At 32.2% G+C, this 7,231-nt stretch overlaps 1 long non-coding RNA gene across 1 annotated transcript; it reads left to right on the forward strand.

The window, feature by feature from the left end:
• LOC109728540 lies at positions 4,951–6,845 on the forward strand. Its single transcript, XR_002220989.1, has 3 exons — positions 4,951–5,105; positions 6,623–6,694; positions 6,815–6,845. It is a non-coding gene; the product is annotated as an uncharacterized LOC109728540 (long non-coding RNA).

Genomic DNA, 7,231 nt, shown 5'->3' on the forward strand with positions numbered 1-7,231 from the left:
CACTTTCGATATTGTTCTTTTATCCATCTAGTGAACAAAAAATGAATGGCTGAAAATGAATATTCTTTAAAAAATGATGATAGGAGTCTTGTAATCAAGATCAAGAGTATAGATCTTGTTTTAAATAGTTTAAAGAATTTTCTAACAAAAATTCAATTGATTTGGATATCTTTACACCGTTAAACGAGAAAACGTCTCTTATCTACCATTAAAATTACAAATTTTGAAACCCTTTGATCATTAGGCAAATGATGTCGAAAAGATTTGAAATTTGATTTCTAAACACTTCAAGTGGTATAGATCATGTTCATCGGAGCCGATCGTCAATTTGGAAGCTCTATCATCGAAAACAACTCGATAGTAAAACGCCCCGTTTACTATCGAGAGTATTCTAGCTCAACTCTATATATATATATATATATATATATTATGATCCACACATATCGATATGTCACAACATGTAATGTAATGATAAATTTTGAGCACGAAGCAGTACCATATGATTTTAATAAATGTGAGTAGAGTGGAGTATAGGAGGCGAAAAAAATAATGGAGGGAGTTGAAGGATGAAGTAATCAATGGTCGCACTCCAAGAATTGACTTGCCAGCACGCGTACCACGCGCGTTCGTTGAGAAAACAAGAGGCTGGTGGGCGGCTGAGCATTGAACACATGATGTAAATAAATAAATAAATAAATAAAGAAAAAAACTTCAAATACCCTACTGTAGTTTCGTAGTTTCTCATTTTAATACTATATGATTTAAAGTGTATCAAGTTAGTACTTTATCGTTTTACACTTTCTCACTTTCGTACCTTGTGGGTTAAAGTGTATCAAAAGTTAATACCCTGTGGTTTTGCACTTTTTCACTTTAGTACTCTGTGGTTTAATATTTTGTTTAATTATATAAAAAAAACTTCAGATACTCTACCTAGGTTTATCGAATATTCATTTTAGTTTCTTTTAGTTTTAACTTTGTCACTGATTTAATAAAAAAAATATCTCGAAATGGATAATAGAAAGAGAAAAATAAAACAATATGATACACTTTAAACCACATGGTTCTAAAGTGGGAAACTGCAAAACCACAGGTAGGGTATTTGAAGTTTTCCCATAAATAAATGATCCATCATTGATTACAATTTTTTTTTTTTAAAAGGATAAATAGGAGGAAAGTGATGAGTGTCAGATCGTTGGCGCTAATCATTAATCCCACAAGTTCGAACTGTTAGAAATATGCAACTAATCCACTTAAGGCATATAGATACAGCGCCCACATATCTCGATTGTGACTCGGTTCAACCAACCTAACGCCACTTCGAATATGACTCAGCCCATCCAGCCTCACACCATTTCGAACATGACTCGGCCTAACATAGCCTCCCGCCACAGGACAGGGCAGGATGCTGGTCCATTTAAGCCAACAGTGAGAAGCTCGTTTTTTTTAAAAATAAAAATAAGAACAAATTGATTTGGCATGTGGATTTATGTGCGGCTTCTAAGTACCGCACATTTAGACCAGCCTTTCTGAGTTTTGATTAGAAAACAGTAAAATATTAATGTAGATGTTTTAGCCATGCGTGCTCCTTGCAAGCCTTACTATTCAGCATCACGTCTTATATTGAATTGTTCGTTAAACTCCAAAGAGTTCCCAACAAATAATTTCTCTATAGATCGACCGTCCCTAAAACAAGTGGCAAAAGGTTTGGTGATTGATATCCGAGACTCAAGTTCGAATCCTAGTTGATTCTCGTTTCTAGCTAAATTTATTTTTAAATGAAATAAACAAAGTGGGTAGCGTGTTAGCTATCTCTCAAAAAAAAAAAAAAAAATTTCTCTATAGAGAAGTACATTTCGTTTCATATATATCAGACCGACCATTCTTTTTGCCCTCAAAGCAAGTCACAAAGGACATCACAAGTTCTTCTCAAATTAAATGCCATCCGACCCACAAACATCTTTTGTATTCATTCAAACACATTAACGAGTTCCGGATGTCTTATGGCACCCTAAATGGGCTATAGATAAAAGTAGATAAAAAAAATATGCAAGTATTCTTAAAACTTAATATAAATAAAAATAGGGAATATAGATGCATGACAGTCTCCATACCTAAGTAAGAGAAATAGAAAAAAGAAAAAAGAAAAAAGAAAAAAGAAAAAAGAAAAAGGACTTGAAATGGTTCTCTAAACCTAAACATGAACTATCACATAATCAAGCTCATAGATGTAATTAAACACAGGAAAAAGAAAAAGGAAGAAAAGTGTAAACAAAATCAATCACCATAATCTTGCTCCCAAACAAGCTTGTGATCTTGAACCACTCTAAAACAATTACCACTGTTTTTTTGAATTCATTGAGCACGATTTTCGGAACATATATAAGCGCATAAAATACCTAATAAAAAAGAAGAGAAAGTTCTAAGTACATACAACTAGCCCACACTTCCGGGGACTTCAGCTATTTTTAACTCTTTTGAGCGTATAAAAAAATATACCACATAAATAGGCCACTATATATACTACAATACATAGATGAGCGGCTAATTCAGGATCAATCTATAGACTCTGATACTATTTGTTAGAAAATTTTGGCTGAGCTAAAGCCCACATAGATCCAAGAATGTGACATATCATTAGAATCCAATCAACCATAAAACTAAATCCTATTCGGCATCAATTTAGTAGTATAAATAAATCTTTTACCTTTTTTACTACTTGTTATAGGATTATTTATGTTTGAGCTCTTAGCCAAAAAGAAATAAAAAAAATAGCCAAAGAAAGAGAGAAAAGGGCTCTAGGGCCCAAAAAGCCAGAACTAGCCCAAAACACACCAATTATAAGCACCTCCCTAATTTCTAAGAAAGATATAAAAATTGGCCATTGGGATCCAGGCTACTTAGACCATGTAGAACCAGAGAAAATGCCCCAGCATAATGTACAAAAAAAAAAAAAAAGTTTCTTTTGTTTTGTTTTTTCTTTTATTGAGAGAGAGAGAGAGAGAGAGAGAGAGAGAGAGAGAGAGAAGGAGCATATTTTAAGAATAAATACATATATAAATGTGAAGTAACCTTTAGGCTTAGTTTGGTTCGTAAATTAGTAGGAACTAGTTATTTCAGGGATAGGTATAAGTATGGATTTTTGTAAGAATCAGGGTATTTTTTTTATTTGGATTAAAATATTAGTATAAGCTGGAACTAGAAAAATTGTATTTGGATAGTTATTTGGAATAAGAAAAATAGTTGATGATTATAAATAGAAAATAATGATATTATTCCTATAATTGAATTTAAAAATTTAAATTTATAAATTTTAAAATTTAAATTTATAAATTTTAAAATTTAAATTTAAGACCAAATTTAAATTTGAAATAGTTAAAATATCACAGTTAAAATTTAAAAATTTGTAATATCAAATTTAAATTTTAAACTTTAAAATTTAGAATTTATGATTTACAATTTTAATTTTAAAATTACATATTTTAAATTCTAAAAAATTTAAATTCTATTTTAAAACAAACCTCACTCACTCACTCTCTCTCTCTCTCTCTCTCTCTGTACCCAAGTGGGTGGGAACAAGCTTGTTCCTAAGCTTGTTCCCACTCGGGATGAGAACTATAGTTCCCATCCTTAACGGGTTATTTCTAGAATAATCCGTATAGTTCTCACCTTAACCAAATTGCGTTTGGGTACAAGATGGGGTATAAAGCCTTTATACCCCATCTTATATTCAATCCAAACGGGGTGTTAGGATTCACAAAATTCTTTTTAGTATTAAAAGAAAAAAAGTTAATAATACTACTACGAAAATAGTAACCTTTATTAGTGAGTGGAGAGTAATTCTTGCACGCTAAACAAGTGTATAACTTACCTGACCTAATGTATTATCTTGAAATTCAAAATTTTGAATTTACTATTTAATCTTTCAATTTGTTTGATTTAAGTCAGTTGGCGACCTTTAATCTCAAAATTTAAGTTAACTGTTCACTTTAATAAAATTATAGTAGCGAGAATTATATGAAGTATACTAATTGAACTGGTAAAGATAACGGCGTATTCAAAATTTGAAATTAAAGTATTGCTGACAGAGTCAATCAAACAAATTAACAGATTGGACAATAAAATTAAAATTTTAAAAGATTTGATAGTCAATTTAAAATGGTCTATAATTGAGATATGTTCTGTACATTTTACCTTCTTACACCTGTTGTCTATTTGTTTCACTGAAAATGAAATTTAGATTGAAGTAGGCTTTTGAATGAAACTGAAATTCAAATAAAAAATAATTTTCTTTTGATATTTATTTGTATGGTGGTGGAACTAAATTTTTTTTTCAGTTCTGATATTTATTTGAAAGAAAGCGAATGGCACGGAAACGTTAAAGGTGTGAAATATGAGTTAGTATTTTATTTTTTTTTCAACTTTTTGTTTTCATAATTGATTTTGGCCTGAGTTGGGCTAAAGTTAATTACTAGAGTTTAAATTTTGACGAAAATAAAATTACAGTTAAATAAATAATAAGGGTTAATTTTATACAGATCCTTATAAATATAGTGAATTACAAATATATCCCTATAAAGTTTAATTTTTAAATATTGTCGTTATAAAAGTCTTAATATTTTCAAATATGTCCCTCTGGTTTGTTACTATTAAAGTCCATTTATTTTATAAGTGAAATGACCTTTTTGTCATCACAAATTTGCCCTTCAAAAAGTCCCAATTATTATTAATTTAAGATAGATAAAAAGGTCAATTCATCTCATTAACTAATCAAGATTAAGTATTTAGCCTATGGTTAACTAAATTTTTTTAACAGCAAGAATATATTTGAAAAAATCATGACTTTTACAGAAACAATATGTGAAAAATAAATTTTGTAGAAATGTATTTGTAATTTATTATGTTTATATGGACCTGTATGCAATTAACCCGAATAACATGTCTTTCCAGTTTTGGAGTGAAACAAGGAAGGCATCGCTCTTTTTCTTGAGCCAAACGTGAGACTGCCTTCTGCGTCGAGCTGAACAAGGAAGGCAGGCGGCTCGATCATCCGACTGCAAATCGTGCTGTCTTCCTTCCCATCCGACGCCCACCGTCGCCATCGCAAGGTCAGACTACCCTGCCCAACTCCATCATCTCCTAAACCTTTCTAATAGAATATGGAAGGGAAAAAGCTAGGAAGCTTCATGCCTTTTATTAATGGTTGATTCATAAATTAGGGTTTAGAATTTTGAGTTTCTCTCATGTAATCTTTGGGTCGTCATCCAAATTGAACTCTATTTAGCTTTTGTGTTGATGATGTGAGTACACAATTTTGCTTATCTGTAGTTGATCCTGCTGTTTTTAGGGTTTTGGATTTGTGTTTTTCTTGTGCAATATAATATTTGGCTCATCATGTAAATCGGATTCTATTTAGCTTTTGTCCAATGTAATTGCGTAATTTTGTTTAAACTTAGTTGGAGATGAACAAATTTTGAGTCTAATTCCTGCTGTTTTGAGCTCTAATTATAATTAATAGGTTTTAGGCCTCATTTGGCATCATTGCCCCCTTTTTTTTTTCCGATCTTATTTTGTTGAAACACTAATTTCATATAAAAAAGTCGTCATGATTGGTTAGCTTGTAATAATACACTTCGGTCGAGTAATGGATGACAAAAATCATGGAAAAAAAAGAAGTTGTTTCTAAATTTTTGTTTTTTTTTTTTTGCCCAACAAATATAGTGAATGTAAGAATTGCAAGCAATCCACTATCTCTTTCTGTACTATTTCATGTAAAAATTCTATTTTTTAAAACATAGAGAAAAAAATGGCAACGGTACCAAACAAATGTTTTTCATTGTTTTTCTTGGTAATTCTAATTTGCTAAACTAAAGCCTAGTTTGGGAATGTAAGGCCTAGTTCATTGCACCAAAATAGTTGTAGAAGCGCTTTATAGCTTCTCTCTTCCGATGCGGTGGGAACAGTCGCTGAAGAAGCATTTGGCGATGGTGGTTCCTGCCGCCATTTTAAAGTATAGGAGAAGGGAAGTTCCGAAGCAGTTTCAAATTTTTTGTTTGCGCCTCTGAAGTGTGAAAGTGGATGTGCTTGGCCACCACATTTTCATTTATATATATGCATTGATTTGAGCCACACATTTGTTCATATATCTTATTAAGCGGCATTTTATCTTAAATAAAGTGAAAATGTGTGCATAACTGCATGATTTTCCCTAGCACTTAGGCTTCAGGAGTCCTTTGCGCCTTTAAAACTATGTTTTTGAACTGAATAAGATGGGGCTTCCTTTACTTTTATTCGTATTTTATTTTCTTTACTATTCTCGTTTAATTTTATGCCGAATTTCGGCAAAAGATTTACCAACTGGGATAATTTGACGTTTTGAATTGCAAATAGCATAAAGATGAATTAAAGAAATGATGGGATGAGAGTGACAAGGAAGGAAAATATTTGGTAAATTTACTGAAAAGCATGTCAGGTAAATGTAGTGCAGAAGAGCATTCAACCAATGTGCTTTGTTTTCGTTCCATTTGTCATTTGTTTTATGTTTGTTTGCTTATTTGATATGAGGATAATGGTGCCTTGATACTTGATTGCTTTTAATGAAATCGTTGGACTCTAAATGTTGCAGTGTTTTGAATACAAGTTAATCCATCATTGTCTCTTACCTCAAGATCCTAAAAAGCAAGCCTTGAATCATCAGGTAATAAGTGAAAGCCAACACCAACCTTCTTGGGCATTGCATTATAAGTTGCAAAATATATTTTTTACCCAAAATAATTTGCTGTTTTCTTTTTCCCAAATATGTGTTGCATGCGCACAGATAGTAGCTAATATCGAAGGAAAAGGGAGGACATAGTAGCTGCTATCAAAGGAAAAGGGAGGACCGAAAGAGATGGTGTCGTACAAGTGGGCGTACATTCGAATCATAACAGGGACTATCCTCGGCGGAGTCCTCGGCTTCTATGTCATGCACCGGGTTGAGAAGAGTTACAAGGCAAATCCAAATCCTCTCTTTTAAGTTCCTTTCTCGCTTTGCATATTTCCTTTGTTGTTCTGAGGCGGAGTTGTTATCCAGGAAAAGATGAAGGAGAGGCTAGCCAAATACGAGAATGAGTTGAAGAAAAGGGAACAACAGCAGCAAAAGCAGAAAGATCAGACTGAGCTTCTCTCCGAATCATGATACTTTTGAGCGTGATTAGTTTTGCTGCTTTACGAGTGATCAGATTATTTCCAATGA

Source organism: Ananas comosus, linkage group 24 (genome assembly GCF_001540865.1).
Source record: "Ananas comosus cultivar F153 linkage group 24, ASM154086v1, whole genome shotgun sequence".
Taxonomy (NCBI): Eukaryota; Viridiplantae; Streptophyta; class Magnoliopsida; order Poales; family Bromeliaceae; genus Ananas; species Ananas comosus.